This window comes from Phalacrocorax aristotelis, chromosome Z, assembly GCF_949628215.1.
Source record: "Phalacrocorax aristotelis chromosome Z, bGulAri2.1, whole genome shotgun sequence".
NCBI classification, from domain to species: Eukaryota; Metazoa; Chordata; class Aves; order Suliformes; family Phalacrocoracidae; genus Phalacrocorax; species Phalacrocorax aristotelis.
In genome coordinates this window covers 51,248,513-51,267,625 of record NC_134311.1, presented here as the reverse complement: position 1 = coordinate 51,267,625, position 19,113 = coordinate 51,248,513, and positions in this window count along the sequence as shown.

Below are 19,113 nucleotides of genomic sequence, written 5' to 3'. Positions count from 1 at the left end.
TCTCCCTCTCTGTCATCACCTCTATTTCAATACCTGTGTATTGTACCTTTAAATAGTCACTTGTAGCCATTGGATTCAGCTGAGACAAATCCTCGCTAGGCTTGTTATACCCTTGCTGACATGGCAGACCAGGCAGATGTCAGAGAATCAGAGGCAGCTTCTTGAAGCATTGCTTAGCTTCAGATGCAACAGCAGCTTGGGAATTGCCCTGGCTTGCACCGTGTAGCCATACTTAAGGGTCAGTGCAGAAGGTCGAGCAACTTTTTCCCATGCCAGATTTGAACTATGAGTCCCTTCTGTCATCCACGGTGAAAGACCTAACCCACTGTGTTCCTGGAAGGACTTCATTTTGCATTTTGCTATTTCTTTTTTCCTCATAATCATAAAATGGAAGTAATGCAAACTGAATTTATGTGGATGAACATAAATAGTGTATCACAGACTTTGAAATTAAATTATGGTGATTAACATTGTTCCTTACTGGAATGAAAGTCATCCTGACATTATCTCACGCTGCTGAGTAAAAGTAGCCTTGGTGTGGGCAGGGAAGAACAGGTGTGGGCAGAACTTCCTGCCCATTTTACAGGCATAGCAAACGCTACCCTGCTTTCCCTCTCAATGGTCTGTACACTGAAGATTTCACCTGGTGCCCCCTAGGTAGAGGCAGCTCAACTTTGCACTAGAATCCTTTGCCTATCCACTCCATTTCATATTAAACGAGCAATAGTACTATTACTGTAATAACCATAAGAATACCCAGAAATGTATCTTGGTTTGCAAATTTCTATTTTTACCAGCTCTCACTGGATACTCATGAACTGTAATAAAAACAAATTAGGATGATTGCCAAATCTTAGTATGCAAAAGTTAGCTTGTCAGCAGCATCATCAGTCTATATATGTCTGTGAACTCATGCATGAGTTGTTTTTTACTTTAAGCCATTGAGCATATGATATGTGTGTGATACGATGACTCTCTGTTCTTTCTGCTTCAGCTACTGTTTTACACGCTGTTATCTTGAAACAGCTGAAGTAAGAGTTTTCAGATACAGACAAACTGCCTGCAAAATGTTGGAAGGGTTTGGTTGTTTGTTTGTTTGGGTTTTTTATAGTTTTGAAGTTTACAATAAGTCAAGAACTGATATTATTAGACCATAAAATATTATATATTTTTTCATTTAATACAAAGATTAGTTTGTAGGGATTGATTTTAAACTTACCTGCACTCTCAACTGGCATTTTAGAGTGGCATAATGGATACCTTGCATAGGAAGCTTCCGTTATCTTTTCTGATATGTACCTCCTCTATTCATCTCCATATGTTTGTCCCAAGCAGGAGAATGCCATAAGTAATAGCACGTTAGTGTACTGTATAGCGGTATGGATTCAGTTAAAGTTGGTGGAATATTTATATGAAAAGATGTGCAAAGCATCCACTCACTAGTAATCAAAGTAATAAAAAACATAGTTCACTAAATTTTAATAATTTTAATAATTATTCACAACCAAGTAGAAAAAATAGGTTTTAAGTATTGAATTCTCCTTGTCTGGCTGTTGTAATTCTCTGACCTGCTTTACTCTGAGTGAGATATTTGCCGTTTTAGTACAGGAATGACTAGCAAATTGGGTGATTAGCCTTCCCGCTCATTCCTCACCTCTGCTGTTTACCATAGATTTTAAGTAGGTTCATCTGCGCTTTTCTACCACAGCGACATTTTTAGTATCTGTGAGTTGCAGCTTGCTCTGTGATTAGGAGCACAGAGGAGAGTAAGATTAGCTCTGATTTGTACCACATTTTCTTTCATACCGGCAGCAGCTTAAACCCACTCCATCTACTTGATTTCCATTAGCAGAGACATGGCTGAAAGCAACAGTTTACATCAAGTTAGTATCTTTGGGAAAAACTGAAGTGGAAGAGGGATTTCTAATGGCCAGTTGAAATAAAAGTCTTACAAGACTTACCTCTGCATAGCAGAAAACTACCAGCCGATTCTCACCATGGCATACCAGGAGCAGTTGGAAATGCCTGTTAAAGGTTTGGATTGCCTATGAACAAAACCCTATGTCTTAAGAAATGGTGCAGTCATCTTTTCTTACAGAATATTTTTGTTCACCTGACAGAAACATGCTGCTTATCACCAAACCCAGTATATTCCTACTTCACAAAATAGCAATGGAGAAAGGTTTTACAAACCATCTCTATACGGTAAAGAATCACCGTTACTGGAACAGATCTAACTTCAAAGTTGCCTTTTCTTTCTGTGGGGGTGGGGTCAACTAAGTGTCCTCCAGAAGTCCCTTCTAACCCAAAGTGACCTTTGATTGTAATTTTGTTGTTCAAATTAGCTTCCGTATCCTTTGTAATTATCTGAGTTATACTCTGATGAAAGCGTGGCCTGAAAGTATAGCCCCAGATCAATGACTGCTATCTGGTTTGACAAGGCATCCTGGTTTTCCTCAGCTTCTTGTCAAGTGTGCCCCAAAATACTATTTTATAGCCAGTGCACTGTAATATCTCACTCAACTTCAATATGCAACCATATGGTAAAAAGCTGACAGAGGTAAGTGCACCGTGCAAACATCGTTAGAAGTTGACTTGAAAGAAACGTTAATTGAGTTCAGATGTATTTACTTTTGGCTTTTATGTTTACTGCCCTTTTTCTGCAGCTGAGGTTTGTTTACTCACAACCCTCTTTCCTTAATGGGCTTTTCCAAGTGAGAAGTGAAATGTCTTTCATGCAAAGTTTGTGTTAAAAACCACTTTACATAAGGAAATAAACCAAACCATATGCAGTAGAAACTTGAAAAGTGGGTTTAAGTGTATTCCTTACACACATGTTTTTCAAGCAGTGGGGCAAGATGATTACATGAGTCTCAGCTGATGAAGACAGGGCTTTCTGCCGTGAGGTGCGAAATCTATCTATTCAGAAATTGAGATTTCCAATTGCAATGGAAATGCTCCTGGCAAGAAGATTGCTCTGCTACTGGACAACTGCATTTGTGTATGAAATCCACCTTCTTTCAGGTGAGATGATGAACATACTCTTCCCAGATCTAAAACAATTTTCAGTCTTAATGCTCCAGCTTGGCAACAGCTACACCAAAATGCTAAGTTGACAAATGGTGAAATATCTCTTTCCACCTTGTATTCATGGAGTGATAAAGTTAAGCCCGGCAGAACAAAGAAGCCAGATATCATTAAGGAGACATATAAACCTGAGAATGTCACTAAGAGAGGAGAAGCTTTTGGTGGGAAAAGGGAACAGAAGGTCAACAATTTTTGTTTCTAGAGGGACACAGAATTTTTGTGAGAACAGTAAAGTCAGATGAAGGACTGTAAGCTCAAAGAATTTCCTGGTTCACATAAGGAGTCATGAACTGCTGAGGAATGCTTCTGTACATTGCCAGAATATTGCAACCCTAGTCCATGGAGCCGTCTCATGCTGGTGAGAAAACTGAGGCAGCAAGACAGCTCTAAATTTATCAAGCAAAAGCAACATATTTAGACCTCCATGCAAAGTCTTTGATTTTCTGTATGTTTGCCATGCATATACCTCATACTCCTAAAGGGTTGTGAAGTAAACTCTAAAGCACAGACTGTAGACCTTGCTGAGATCTTGGGGAAGATGTCAGAGATGGAGCCTGTTTCTGGACTAGTTAAATGGTCAAAGCTAGGAGCAGAATCTGATTCAGCAAACTTTGAGATGGAGAATCTGGTGAAATCCTCAGCTGAGAAGCTTATTTACATTAATGTCTAAATTTCACAGATGGGATGAAGATTAGTATATGCTGTGATTCCACCTTCCCATATGTCCTGCTGTTGACATAGAATTAACAGTTTAACTTCAGAAGAGACCACTGCATGAGTTGTTCTAATTTCCCCTATGTTACAGTTTATGAAGGATTGTTCAGGTTCTTTATAACGAACCTCAAACTTCACCTCTACAAAGTTATTCAGTTTTCAAAAACTGAAAATGAGCATGACAATTGCTGCAGGAGAACAGAATATCAGAGCCCCAGTTGCCTCCACTGGGAGGAAGCTGGTTGGGTCAGGTATTCCCACTATTTCCACAATGCTGAGTTGTACAATTGTATCCCATATTGGAGAGAGGAAGCTGGAAAAAGCCCAAGGGTGTGAAAATTTTTCTTGCATCAGTCAAGACAGTCTTGAACAAGACGTACTCCAGAAGCCATTTTAGGGCACGAGCCAGCTCTGCTCAGTCAGTCGTTGCTGACCTTGTCCAATCTCTGATCTTTCAGACAAGGGTGACGTTATGCTGGAAGCCAAACTGTGCACTGGGATAACCATGTTCCTGGTGCTTCCAGATAACCGGCCACAGTCTGAAACATGGACATTTAGTTGCTCATCTTGCCTGACAGGAGAACTGCTAATGGGCAGAAGCTGATTCTTGATTCAAGTAGGGAAAGCTATGAAAAATTGTAGGAAGTGATTAGCAAAACTGACAAGCCAGATGGGCTCACAGACCCATGTAAAAAAGGCCAAGGATATTCTCAAGTCAAAGGTCACCAACCTATGCATCTTCTCTGTGTTAGGTCTTGATGTAAGTCATGCATCCTTTGTTGACCTGAATATTTTCAACTTCATTCTTTAATTGATCTGCCTTGGGTACCCTGTCAGTTACAGCAGCACAACTGGATATAAAACTTAGCTCCAGTTCTGGGCTACACATGTGACTTGCTCCTTGATATGTTATTTCAAAATAAGATCATAACTGATGTAGTTAAGTTTCCTGTTTCCAAGCCTGCACAGTTGTCCTTTCTGTCATTGCCCTTTGTAGTACTTCAGTACTCCTTGGATCTTGCCTGCCTACCTGCCTGAGAGGGAAGACAGGATTGCTGTTAAGAAAAATATCTCATTTAGGTTATTGGAGAAATAGTCCACCAGGATGGAAAGGAGTAGTTTACAAGTCAATAGCGGCATAGAAACAAAGGTATAATGTGGCTCTGTGCTAAATGCAGTGTAGAGATTAGGCTTCTTGAAAGTTACAGTAGGGAGGATCAGAAGCTTTTCAGCGAAAGTGGTAAAGCAGAACCCAAACTTGTTTACAGCTAGAGCTCGGTAAGTTTATGGAAGGGATTGTATGACTTGGGTCTTGTGACATTGGGATCCTGGACATGGTAATCACAAGACTTTCTCCAGTTCCGTGGTCCTGTCCTAGAGATCACACACACCCTTCTTACCACATCCTGATGTCCCTACCTGTGAGGACACCAGCTTTCCTGGAGTTATGACTTCTGAGACACTGTTTCCCACCCAGTAAGTGTTGCCTGTATTAATTTTCCTTTATAACACCCTTTAACAAACAAGACTAACAAGCTGTGGTTATCCACTCTGAGTTCCTACTCAGAGACTGCTTAAACAAAACAAAACAAAAAAAAGTCTGTTTTAATAAAAAAGTTTTGCCCTTGGTGTCTGACCAGACACTTGTTCAAATCTGGGTTTTTCCCAGGAGAACAAGAACATGTGCACTGCTTTGAGATATACTGAAACCTTACTTGTCATCAGAAACAGCTCTCTTCTTGCAGTGTCATGAAGTAAATGCTTTAGTAAAGGAACCTGCTGGTGGTTTAGAAACTGAAGCCTTATAGCAGGAATAATGAACAAGGTAAACCGTTCTTCAGACTTATGTGGTGACTGCTGTGAGCTAGTCACTCCCATGTGTAGGCAGATGCTCAGGCTTGCTCCACACCAGCCTTTCACTTCGTAGGTGCCTGACAGTGCGAGCACTTGTGCAGAGTCCAGGTATGAGTTACTGCCCTGCCAGCCGCTCCGAGTCTGCAGGCACTGGCCAGCTAATGTGTGTGTGTGCCATTCGCAGGCACAACACGGCATGGCTGTTTGCAGAATTGGGCTTTGCGCCATGAAGATACGCTCTGTGAAGGGCAGCTACAAAAGCATGTGAAACAAATTGTGCCAGGCAGTCTGTGGCATAATTTAAGTAAAACCTGTTAGTGTTTTAACAGGATACAGTGTCTTTTAAAAAATCCACTTTTGCTCATGAAGAGAGAGGAGGTTCCTCCTCTGGCTTTTGGAAGGCTGGCGCAACAGGATAAGGTTGTGTTTGTTTTCCTCCAAAAATTGGGAACTGGAGATCTCAGTGCTGCAAGCTGCTTTGTATAAGCAAATACAATATATTTACAGAAGCACACTGAAGTACAGCAGACTGTACTGCAGCAAATATACTTGAATGCAGGGTTCTATTTTTAATGAAGTGTCTACCCAAACAGCAGGCAATACACCCCAGCATCACAGTACTGTGTTTATTTGAACCTCTAATTTTGGCGAATAGCTGCTGCTAAAAGCAGCAGCAAAATAGCTGACTACGTTCCTGAAAAAGTAGGAGTAACTGCATTGAAAACTTCAATGGGTGCCCTCCAAAGGAACAAAGCAGCCTGTTTGGGCCCCTAGTATGAGTTCACATACAACGAGTCAGGAGAGGGATGACTTTTCTGTACTGAATTTTGCTATTTGTCATCTGATCTATTTTGTAAGAAGCATAGAATTTTCTGAGAAAGGGATTTAATTAGCTGACTTCATGGTTTTGTAAGTGAAGCACCAACACAGTATCTCATATCTGAGGGTCTCAAAGTATTTTCCAAGTGTGTGTAAACACTATCACACTATTTTACTGATGGAGAAGGCAAGCATGTACCTTAATAAAAGCAGACTGAAGGACATCAAAGGAATAAATGGCACATCTCTTGAGGTTTCACTACCATCCCCATGTAACTAGTTTCATTATCCTTGCAGGGCAAACTAAGTGTTAAGAGCAGGGCTGCCCCATGAGGGGCTATGAATCAGCAGCAGAGGGCAACCTCAGCACCATGCCCTCCCAAGGAAGGCACAGCCCCATGGTGCCTAAGCAGGACCTGGGCTGGTGACACAATCTCTCAACAAGCCCTTGCCAGCCAAGGTGATGAGTCATGTCCAAGACCCAGCCAGGGGATCCGGTTAGGTGTAGCCAGCCAGGCCCGGAGACAGGGCAATCTAGAGCATGGGCCCATGGTCCAGCCAGGAAAAGCAGTAAGTCAGGATGGCAAGGGACAGGGCTGGGCACAGACCTACCTACAGCTCAGCTTAGGCAAGACTTGGGTGCTGGGCATGAGTTTAAAGGGGACTCCTGGGCCCACAGGCAGAGAGTGCATTGGTAGGGTTGCCAATGAGGCTGGCAGGGGCAGCTAAAGCCTCCTTTTGCACGTAGCTCCCTGGCAATGAGTCCATTGCCTTCTGTAAAGCATCTCATGTTCATTATTACTAGTTTCAACAGCAGTCATCTTTGTACAAGACCAGAGCACCTCCTGTGACACTTATTCTTAGAGCAGCCACTTCTGAAGTATCTTTGCTCCTTCTGCTTTATAGCCCCGCATGTTGCTATTTTTAAATATTAAAGGGTTGTTTTTGCAATAGGGAAGTACAGATGCATAGAGCTATTTTATTCAAAGACAAGCATAACTATCTGTTAATAAAAATTGAAAGTTAATAAACTTCCAGTTGCTCTTCATTGCACAGCAGCATGATTTTTTCCTTAGGAAAGCAGGAACAGTCTGAGATCCAAGCAGAGATTTGGAAAACTCTGAGCAAAAATACAGCCAACTTGATCTCTGTACCCACTCAAATGGACTTTTCTCCCTGAAAATATGACACTGAGAAATAAAAGTTGTCCCAGTTTCTTTAGAGTTAAGCTCTCCTGAGCTGGCCACAGTGCTGCTAATAGATCTTATTTCAAGTTAGGTGGATTGGTTACATGCTTCAGTGACCTATTCACTTCTCTCTTTTTCAAAGCAAACTTGGTTAAATCTAACGAGGTGCCATCTCAGTGCAGCTTCCAACAGCTACAGGGCATGACTTTGCAACTTTGCTACTTCCACACCGCAGCAGACCAAAGGTGGGTAGGGCTGGTAACAGAACAGCAAGTGGTAGAGACCTTATTTGCACTAGTTCTGCCTTCACTGAACAACCATGCTCAGGCAAGGCCTTTTAACTTAAAGACAGCATTATACAAGGTATCATGCTATGGAGCCAAGTGATTTTCAGTTGAATAAATTATCAGCTCCAGTACTACAGAAAGACCTAATAGCAGAGTAGTGGAGAATTATAAACAAGATCTCATATGATCGCATAATTGACAGAAAAAAAACCCACAGCAAAATACAAGAACGAAGCAAGTACTATTAAAAACCATAATGACAGATGGTAACTATGATACTTTCCTCCCTGCAAAACAGGGAATATGCTGCTGAAAATCTGCAGCATGTTTTACTAAGCAGCTCTGAGAATGTGAAAAGAAAATAGTTTCAGATATAAGCAAATTCTACTGCTATTTAGTTATTTAACCCCTGCACTGGTTGTTGGGCACATTACCCTGGCATACTGTGTGTCTGTAACAGCAACAGGATTTCTATGGGGTTTCTAATCAGGAATTTGCTAGCAAATCAGTAAAGGTTTCTTTGTAGGCTAGGCTAATGGCTTTCAGGCCTATTTTGTCTGGTTCTCCTCCTCTCCCCTTGCCCTCCGCTGCATATTCCATATTTCAAATTTCTTTTGAGGAATATGTGCCAACAGCCACAGTAAAAGCAAAAATAGAATGACAACACACCTGTTAACGTTTTTACCTACATAACTAGCATCAACTGAGTCAGAGTATCACTGCCTGGCTGATGTCTCCAATAATCCCCTTTTGCTGATAAGTCTCTAAAGGCTTTACTTTACAAATATATAGATCTGAATATTTTATACTATTTGACTAAGATGCCATTTCAAGTCAGAATCTAAAAAATACAATCAGACAACCTGTCTGATGCCTAAGCCCTGTGCTTTTCCCAGGGATGTTGGGTGTATGTGAGGGCTGTTTCTGAATGCCATGAGAACGACACCACGAGTTGTTTCACGTAGGTAATGTTCAGGGAAAACAACACCACCACTGTGAGATCTGGTTTTCTTCTTCATTTTTAAAAGATTTGTGTGCACTAGCAGCATGTATGCATTTTGTAACAGAGAGACTCGGAATCCAGCTCTAGTATTATTACAGTGTTAATGACACCTAGCCCTTCTCAAACAGGCATAACAGTGGTACTTTCCGTTGCTATTGACATGAGGGAGGCTTGTATTTCACCTGTCATTTACATGTTGAAACATCAGATTGCTAAGTGGTTCCACCTATTTTGTCAATAATGACATTATAATGTCCTGTTCTTGGTGCAAAATCGTGTATTTCTGCACCTCTTTTATTCTTCTATTCGTAGAAGTTCAGTTTTCAGCTCCTTAATTCAGATTTTCACATCTCATTTGGAAGCTCCTCTTTAGACCTTTACAGCCACATTTGCAACCTAACGCAGTACTCCTCCTGCAACATGGGCATTTTATTTTGCTGTCTCAGTAAGAGAGATTTTGAAATCCTGTTCTTAGTGGCGGTATGAAAAAAGGAGGGATGAAATGTCAATATTTCAAGGACTGTTATAAAACCTAGGGAAGGGGATCACATGACATAAGTCTCTCAAGTTCAAGAATGTCACATGACCCAAGACAGCATGTGCACATGAACAAGCACTTATTTTAAATCTATCTTTTCTACAGATTTTGCTAAGCAATGGCATATCTGGTTTTCTCATGTATACAGTGAGCTAAATCCTGAGGGGAACTGAGCTCTTGCAAGTCCCTTTAGGTTCAACAGAAGCTGCAAAACCTGAACAGTTTCAAGGACTAGATCTATACACCGAATTTTTCTACTGACTTCAGTTATGCATGTCCTGTGCTTGCTTACAAGCCTTACAAGCTTCTAATTTATTCCAGGTAAAAAAGCAAAGATTGCAAGAGCAGTTCTGCCTGTGTGCCTTCCCATAAGCTCTCAGATATCTATCAGATGAATTAAACAAAATAAAATTTTGCAAATCCATCTATTAAAAGTTAATTCATAATTGTCAAATAATTTTTCATTTCAATAGAGATTAATTAGAATTTGACCTATTTGTACATGGTTTCTGGATAAAATGGATACTCTGTCAAAGACACAAACATGGCTGTTTGAAATGTGTTGTCTGAGTACAAGCTGAAGGAGGATCATTAGATACCATGGATGAAGCATGAGAGTTTTGCCTCATTTAATGTTGCAGACTGCTCATGGACTATGCATTATGCAACCTAAATGGAGGTATCGCAGAAATGACAGTGATCTTGATACTGGCTGATCCAGTGATTTTGGATAAAATCATAAAATGGGAAGAAAACACGTGTCTGCAACATAAAAGCCTACTCAAGAAGTGGACCCACTGACTTCCTCCTTCTGTTTATTCCATACCCATCCAAAGGCAAGCTTAAATACTGCAATAATTTCAGTTGGATACTCCCTAGGTCTTTTGCAGGAAGGGATAGTGAACACCAGACCCTTATTCATACTGTCAAGTCTGATAGATTTTGCAATGTTTCCCCTCATCTCCCCCTTCTGTGATTCCCATGCAAACACAAATCACACTCACATAAACATGGACATGCAAGTGGCCTGATCCAGTTCTTCTTCTCTGGCTGATCAGTGAAACACACGCGTGCTCTCACACATCTTACACATACATTCATATTTGCAGTCCTTTTCAGGTCACATACAATAACTTTCCACACCCTGTTCACTGAGCTTAACCTGGGTCAGATCCTTGTCAGCAGCCTGCAGTCCTGAGGCCTTTGGTCATTCTTGTTGCCTTGGTGCCCTTTCTGAGGTGAAAGGGAGAGATCACCAACAGTATTCAAGTGACAAGAACAGCCTGGACTTAGACACTGATGAAATAACATTCTCACTACTATCAGTAAAGCAATATTGAGTTGGCATTTGTTAGGGCAAAACATCATGACTAAAAAAGGGTTTAAAGGTTGATATTGTAGCCTTAGTTTAAGGGTGCATTAAAAACATGCCACTAAATTTCAATGTGTGAATAAAGAACTCTTGCCTTTGCAGCAGGGCACACTAAAAGTGCTGAAGTGTTTAACATATTTAAGTATCACTGAAGCCAATGTGAGTCATAGAGGCTTTTAAAACACATGCTTGCTAAACTGGAATCTTCTGACTAAACAACTTGCTCCATCTGTCCACTATCAGGCACATGCATTTTCAGTCACAGAGATTATGTCAATATATTCGGGGTTGGTCAGCAATTTTTGTTGACCTACGTAAGTAAAACAGGAAAACAACTCTTAATATGTAAGTATAGTATTCTTAATAAAACCTAGTAATTATTCTTAATAAGGCTGTAAATATGCCAGTCACTGAGACCTGTGTTTCCCAAGATTGTTTAAGAACAATTCGTGCTATGTTTCATCATGATTCCAGAAAGATGAGTAACAGAAACTTTTCTGCCTGAGCATGCCCTTGTTTTCCATTAATTGTCCTTTATTTACTATAAGTATTAAGCCAAGTCATAAAGCAGTACCCAAGCTGGAAAACTGGCATCCAGTGATACATAACATGCTTGCCAAAACAAGTAAACATCAGTGTACAGAGAGTTGTACTTTGTTCTGCCCGCATTCCAACCAGTTTGCTTCCCACTCAATATTTTTGTGGGTATAGTTGACAAAAGCTGACATGCTTCTTTTTTTCTTAAATAAAAATCGTATCACTGAAAACACTGAAAACAAGTGCTTTGATTACATTTAGGAAAATGTCTAACTCTATCAAGAAACTGCTGAAATGTTGGCACGGTTCAGTGACTTAAAAAAATGTGACTACAGGAGTACAGCCTAAAAGCAGAAGTTCATATAGCACTTCCCCTTTTATTTTGCTGTTTTGATGCTATCTAATTTACATCTCCAGAAGAACAAGCTCTATAGCTCCACACAGCGTTTATTTACAAATGTCAAACCTCTAAACAGGCCACAGGACAGTTAGAGATTTTTCTAAATGTGGATAAAGTCAACGAATTCTCTATAATTTTTCTTATCCATTCTTCTGTAATGGGTTTATTTAATATTTGTGAGCTCCATCTAAGAATAAAACTGACAGTATTCACACTTTTTGTGTGTGTTTATATTACCAGCTAGTCCTGATGTTGCATCTTTTGCCCCTTCAGCTGGAGTACAAGCTTCTGTTTGACAAACAAATTGGAATCTGTCTCCTTAACTAATTTACACACATAACAGTTTGGTGAGGCACATATTATTAGGAAGATTTTAACAATGAAGACTTAGGTGACTTCCCAGAGACCACACAGATGTCCCTGCATGGTCTCAGACCAGAAGTCAGAGCTCTTGGCATGTAATTGTCCTCACTGTTTTGAGCCTCCTGATTTGAAAACATATTTTGTTTGATGTACTGGGGATAAGCATGAAGAAGAGCAATTCCCTCATAAATACAGTAATGAAAAGGCTCTGCTTTATGCTGATGATATTTTTGCATTGAATGGGTTACCATTTAATCAATGATGATTTGGGATGAGCAATCAGTTTTCATGTAATTTACCAAGAGATAAATGATTTCCGAGTTTTGTTCCAGTTGCACCTGGAAGATATTTTAAGTCTGCAATAGATCATTAACAAATAGGAAAAAAAGCAGAGTTCAAACATCATTTATTTTACATTGCACTTGAACAGGAAACAGCTCAAAAACATGATGCTCTCTCTGACAGTGACAATTTCAGTTGTACTTGCAGCTGTATTTTAGGGATGTTGGGACAGCTTTCCTCAGTATCAACTTGGCTGAATCTGACCCAAGGCCCTTATAGAAAAAACTGATTTTTTTTCAGTGTAGTCATTGATAACAAGGAACTAAAACCTGAATTGATCGCCCATTTCTTTCAGGCACAGCCAGGTCAGTACAGACGGAGATGAGCTCCTAAGGGGAAGAAAGACAGGAAATGGAATTCATGTTGCCCAGGATGCTGTAAGGCTGTGACACACAAACTGATAGGGAACCAGGCTCTTGAAACAACCATGTAATTTGTTTGCATAGCACTTTGTGGATGCTCACTTACAGCACTCTGTGTGTGTTTCCAAGCAGCTTGGGAATAAAATTCCAAAGTTCAGATTATGATCTGCTAGCAAAATATTTAAAAAGAACTAGCTCAACCAGTACAAATATGTAATCAAAATAGAGTGGAGTTGCTGCAGTGCTCTTTGCTTACCAAATAAAAGCCTGCAGAAGGCACTGCCAATGCTATAGGCACCTCAATACACTGTCAGAAGTTATTTAACATGCATGCCAGTCCAGACAAGTGCCTACAATGGAGAGACACAGAAGACAAAATTAAGGTTAATATCAAATAATCATACACAAGAATATCCCTGTTTTTTATTTTTCTTTTACTTTGTCCCTTGTATCTGCTCAAGAAGATACTTGCAAATGTTTTTTGTATCTTGACACCTGTAAATCAGGATCTTGATTCTTTGATAGAGATGGTGTCCCATGCTGCAGATGATGTCCAACAGCCTACCAGATCAGACTCCTGCCTCCAGCATGTATGTTCTTCTTTACTGTTCATCTTCAGACTGGACACATTCTTCTTCAAATTCAATAGCAGAGTCAGGGCATGATCAATTACAGATAACACTGTTCATAACACAAGTGTTATAGATAACGTATCAATAAATATGTATAGCAATATAATTCAAGCGCACTTTTGTGAGTTTCAGATTATACAATACAGCAAATGTTCACAAAATTCCAGAAACACCTAGTAAAACCAATGATTTACACATATAACATACAACAAGTCTCAGTCATCTTAACTACCAATGTTTCCACATGCAAGAATGCCTCTCTCTCCAACCATTTTGTCCGCAATTCCATATCCATAACCATGTTATGCACCCTGTACTTCAGGTAGGGGGTATTGCCAGGTAAAAACATGCGGTCATCACCCAAAAAAAGCTTAATTCATTTCTTTCCACACATGGCAGTTTGGACTGTTCTTTGGTCAGTTTGTTTATACTGAATAGAAAACGTTTCTCCAGCACTGGTTTATACTGAAAATGATGTTAGGAAATGCATACCAGAGTAATTTAGCTCCTTCTACAACCCCCTTTTCCACGTGGAAAGCCATACATAGTTTGTATACAGCCTCTTTATTGTTCAGAGGTCATCCAATCCAATTAAATGATCTGCAGTTCATAATGTTGGTGCTTTTCTTAAGATGCTGCATTGTGTGTCCCAGAATCTAAATGAATAAACTTATTTCCTAATGCCAATACTTTAAAAATTACCTGTGATCCTGGATATTTCAGCTTCCTAGTATCAAATATCAAACACCTTCAAGGAATGCAATTCTCTAGACAGGTTCAGAAACTGCAATGGATTTTGGCAAAGTAATTGTGTGCGCAGAGCAAATACTTCAGTGGTAGGCTACTCATGAAACTAACAGCATATTTGTCAGTCACTGAAACACAGATAAGAAAGTCTGAAAGGAGATGATGTATTTCTAAGGATATCTTCACTGATGTAGAAGGGGGATTTTTAAACAACCAACCCTCTACTGAATTTATAGCAATTATGAAAACCAAACTGAAGTCCTCAGGGTTGTTTCTATATGGATTTTATTCCGAAGAACCCAAATCTTCTGCAAACATTGTGGTAGCTATGCTAAAGCTGATAGCTCATGGTTTTGACACATATATTTATTGCCATTGACAATGATTTATCCATTAAGTGATACATGTTGCTTTCAGAACTTTCAAATCTTCTTCTCCCTTCATATTCGGCTTTATATATTGTGTATGGCTGTTAATGTATGGGTGAGAGCTCTGCTTTCATTTCACTTTCTATTTTCTCAGAGACAAGTAGACATAAGAATGTATTTTGGACCGAAATTTATTTGGTTTCAAACCTAACTAAACCCTAACTATGACTTCATTGTAATATTTGTATCCACATATATTTCCACTCCAAAATTCACTAGCAAATTCACTAATTTACTTCCAAATTTTAGGTTTGGGTTCTTGAATGCTTGGTGAAAACCACTTCTGAATAATATACACATTTCCAAAATTCAGAATAAAAATGTGTCGGTTGTTCAGTTCATCCACTAAAAAAAAAACCAAACCAGAAACATTCTCACAGAACTCCACTGCAAAACTCAGGAAACTGTCTTCTAACACTACTGGTTTGTACTGCTGGTTAGTTACATAAATTGTCCAGTGAGAAACTGGAAACAGTACTGGGTGACTTCTGTGAAATGACACGCCACTATAAAATGGATGGTGAGTATTTACAGATAATTAGAGAATGATCGGAAACCTACAATTATTAATTGCAGAAACTTATAAATTATCAAATGGTAAATAATGTTGCCAAATGATTTTGTGACCATTTGTGAATAACAGCTTACTAGAGAAAACACGTGGAATGCATCCAATTAATTTTATTACTTGCACTTTCTTTGCTCAGAATTATCTTTTTATTCTATTTAACCATAGCTGGGTATGAAAATGGAAAAATAATTTTATAGAAGGTGTAACAATTAATCCAGAAAAACTGTACTGGTCTATTCCAGAACGATTGTTTTGTGTGGTAAAATATTGAAGTCTAGCTATTGTAAATGAGTATTGTCCCAGTATTTCAGCTCATATGCTGCATATAAGGACAGATTGCTGACTTTGATTTTGCAGTAACAATAGAATAAACTGTTCTTTCCTTTCTTTCTCACTGTCTCCTCACAGGAATACTCCTTCCAATGCTCTTGGCTGAATTCAGAAAATATCTGCAATAATCAGAGTGACTTTTCTCAGTGCTTTATTAAAACTCATGCTTTGCAGCTGACTAGCCTTAGCATTTAATCCACTGCTTTGGCGTTTTTTAATTTTCTTTTTATAATACATAAGATTTTCCTCTGGTGTTACAGCAAATAACTTCCCTTTTACTGGTTTTTGTTTTAAATTTCTGATACTAATATTTTGCTATTTCTTTGGATTTCATCTTTAAGGATGTTAACAACCATTATAACTCACTTTCTGAAATCATCTCTGTGGATGCCCTATAGAAAAATGAATTCAATATTTGCCCTACCTTTTTCTGTTTATATGGATCTGTTCTCAATGAAAAAGATGATTTTTAGTGGGTCAAAGGATGAGTTATAATACAGGCAGTTTAAATAACAGGCTAATCTATGTATGGCAATCTTCACATTTCAGTAGCAGAAATCTGCAAGGTAAAGGACTCGTCTGTTCCATAGCCAGTTTTAAGAAGTCAAGGTGACTTAGTAAGGATATTTTGATGTGCATAACACAGATGCTCACAAACCATCCTGCACCTTCCATGGTTTATTTGACATAATGCCTGCATCTTAAGGTAGCCTGACAAAAACTTCATGCCATTGACTATGACCATGCCTCACTAAGTCTTTCTGTAAGCTTTTTTTGCCTTTGAGCTATGTTGCTGGCAATGATAATAGTGGGGGGAGAGGTCTTTTAAAAAAAAAATTCACAGACAAGGACTGACCCTCCATCATTGTTCATGCAACAGCTGCAGATGTAACATTAGGTGAGAAGTAGGCGCACAATCTAAATGACAGTTCATGGCAATAGCTGCAAATCAACACCAGGAGTCTAACAGTGGCAACTGTGCAGAATACCCACCCTCCTGCAACATTCTTATCCTGGATCTACTTTTGCCACAAGCAGTGTCCCTTCCTTCCTTTCACTGGCCTGCTAATATCGAGATGTAGGTATCAAGGCTTATGATACTTCAGTGTCCCTGGATGTTCCCATGGCTCTGCATGAGCTCTTCTGTTTCAGGGCACTGCTACCCCAGGAGTGCGGTTTCCAAAACAGCATGACCGTCACTGAGTAGGCAGCTGCAAACAAGTTTTATCTTCAGCTCGGTGAACTTGATGACAATGGACAACTTGACCTCTGCGCATAAAAGGGCCTTCACAACTCTGTCAAGCTTTGTTGTCATATTCTTACTGCTCTATCCTGTAATTGTGCCTTGGCAGCTATGGCCAGATCTGTTCAAGAAACTCTGTGAGCTTGGTCCACTGCATGTATTTCATTTCTACACAACTTTTGCAACCCAGGGTATTTATTGTGAGTTACATTCCCATACCAAAACGCTGAGAAATGTGCTTATGTTTTTGCACTCAAGTACAAACAGCCTATGATTAAAAAAAGTCTCTTATTACCGAATTACCATTCCAGGCATCTAAATATGTTCTTGATTCAGCCCACAAAAATGTACCAAAAATGACATAATTTAGATCATATTCATATCACTGATATGGGCATTTTGATAGCCATACTTCTAACGGAACACTGCACCATCATTGTTTCTAATATCAGTTATGTGCCTCATGCCTCTCCACAGAGAAAGCAACAATAGCAGCAATGCAAACACTGCAAAGACTTCAGTCTCTTTACTTTTTTGCACAATGCACAGTTACAACAAAATCCTACGATGTAGTTCCGATTAACAGTTTCCTTCATTAATGCTGCTCTCAGCACATGACCTGGCACTCTTTCGCAGGAACAGCATGAGCTGGAAGCACGTTTGCCTCTTACACACACACATGCATTAGATTGCTGTAGCAGTAACTAATGAAGCTACAAAGAAGTACGAAAGACACGCCCAGGTCCCTTACTAATTATTTAATGGATTTTCTTTGTGAAAATTTTCTGTACTTCCATCAGGTAAGATGAACTCGGCAAAATGTAATTAATCCAGAAGAAGGATGATTCTAAAAGTCATACCTATCCTTCAAGATGTATTTTATGCCATTTACTTCGTAATATGAGGAATAGAAGGGGAGCTAATAAATGAGATGCTGCTACACTCCTGAGCATTATTTCCATTTCCTAATTTAAAAGGCTAGCTATCAAAAAAACAGGCCAAAAAGGGGTCAGAGAAGACACTATAGCAAGGAGGGTGTTTGTAGCAGAAGCACTGATTGGCACCTGTCTCACAGCAGGGAATTTCATGGTAGGGCATTTCCAAGTTGCGCACTTAAAAGTCTAGGGCACGAAATATCTTGGTATTTTGCTCCTTTTTTTTTCTAAGGTATATTACGGTTTTGCCTGGATTCGAATATACACATCTTTATAACTCACTTTTCTTTTTGTGTTTGTGTTCAGATGGAAATATTTCACTGGAACGCGGTATTCATATGGGGACAACAATCTATTACCAGAAAGATACCGGAAGAGAGCAGGCCTTAGGTGCAGAGACAGACCATATCCTTTGAAGAGAAGTGGGTGACTTGTGTGCAGTGGGACTTGTTTCGAGACAGCTCAGTCCAGAGGAAGCCTTCTAACAAGCAGTGCTGGGGGACTGGTTCAGTAAATGTTCCTTGTTATTTCTACCAGCAGTCATTTCCTTCCACACAGGTACTGCCCTTGCAGTGGTGTGGACATCTACTTTTAGTTTTCTTCCATCTTTTTTTTTATTGCTAGGTTATTTTTTGACACCTGTCCCTTAATGTGGTTTCCACGATTGCCCGAATGCTGTCATTCAAACGTCATGGAGAGAGCACAAGTGTGTGGTGTGAAGGGTGAAAAGCAGAAACTAAAGCAGCAGCTTTAGATGTAGCAAATAAGGCTTGTGAGTCTCCTCGTGTAATTGGAAAAATAAATTAGTGAAAAAAAAGGAATTTTTATTTTTCTAGACGAATCAGGTTTTTGAGCCAACCCGTCGCTGACGTACGCTATTTCCGACCGCCCCAGGCAGGCTTTTGACGCCAAAGCCCCACCGCCTACGCCCCGCGCATGCGCAGATCGACATGGCGCCCCCCCCCCCCGCGCGAAATGGCAGGCAACTCTTGGTACGCTGGCGCAGAACACCCCTCCCTTAGGCGCATGCCCATTTCGCCCTCCCAGCCCCCTCCCGACGCCGGCGCGCGCCTTTCCGCCCGGAACCTTGACACGGAGCCTCCGGGGGCCGGGGGTGGGGTCGCAGACGCCTCTGGCGTCACTTCCGCGCGGTCCCGCTGCCGGGGCCAATGGGCGCCACCGCGGCCGGCCCCGCCTCGCCCCCGCCCCCCTCCGCCGGCGGGCCGCCCTCGCGCTCGGGGCCGCGGCGTCTGTGCGCCGCAGCGGAGGAGGAGGAGGAGGAGGAGGAGGAGAAAGAGGAGGAGGAGGAGGAGAAAGAGGAGGAGGAGGAGGAGGAGGAGGAGGAGAAAGAGGAGGAGGAGG